Source organism: Colobus angolensis, unplaced genomic scaffold (genome assembly GCF_000951035.1).
Source record: "Colobus angolensis palliatus isolate OR3802 unplaced genomic scaffold, Cang.pa_1.0 Scaffold228, whole genome shotgun sequence".
NCBI lineage: Eukaryota > Metazoa > Chordata > Mammalia > Primates > Cercopithecidae > Colobus > Colobus angolensis.
This window is the reverse complement of record NW_012115466.1, coordinates 2,542,667-2,543,085: the sequence shown is the minus strand read 5'-3', so window position 1 is coordinate 2,543,085 and position 419 is coordinate 2,542,667. Positions and strand designations below refer to the sequence as shown.

At 34.6% G+C, this 419-nt stretch overlaps 1 protein-coding gene across 1 annotated transcript in view; it reads left to right on the top strand.

The window, feature by feature from the left end:
- Nucleotides 1–419, top strand: part of NAALADL2 (N-acetylated alpha-linked acidic dipeptidase-like 2) — a 733,398-nt gene that overhangs the window by 570,101 nt on the left and 162,878 nt on the right. The gene's annotated exons all lie outside the window — the stretch shown is intronic.

Sequence of the window (419 nt, the reverse complement as noted above, 5' to 3'; positions counted from 1 at the left end):
AAAATGTGAAGTCCATCAATGCTAGGAAGAAACTGCATCAACTAACGAGCAAAATAACCAGCTAATATCATAATAACAGGATCAATTTCACACATAACAATATTAACCTTAAATGTAAATAGACTAAATGGTCCAATTAAAACACACAGATTGGCAAACTGGATAAACAGTCAAGACCCATCAGTTTGCTGTATTCAGGAGACCCATCTCACATGCAGAGACACATGTAGGCTCAAAATAAAGAGATGGAGAAAGATCTAACAAGCAAATGGAGAACAAAGAAAAAGCAGGGGTTGCAATCCTAGTCTCTGATAAAACAGACTTTAAATGATGAAAGATCAAAAGAGACAAAGAAGGCCATTACATAATGGTAAACGTATCAATTAATCAGGAAGAGCTAACTATCCTAAATATATATG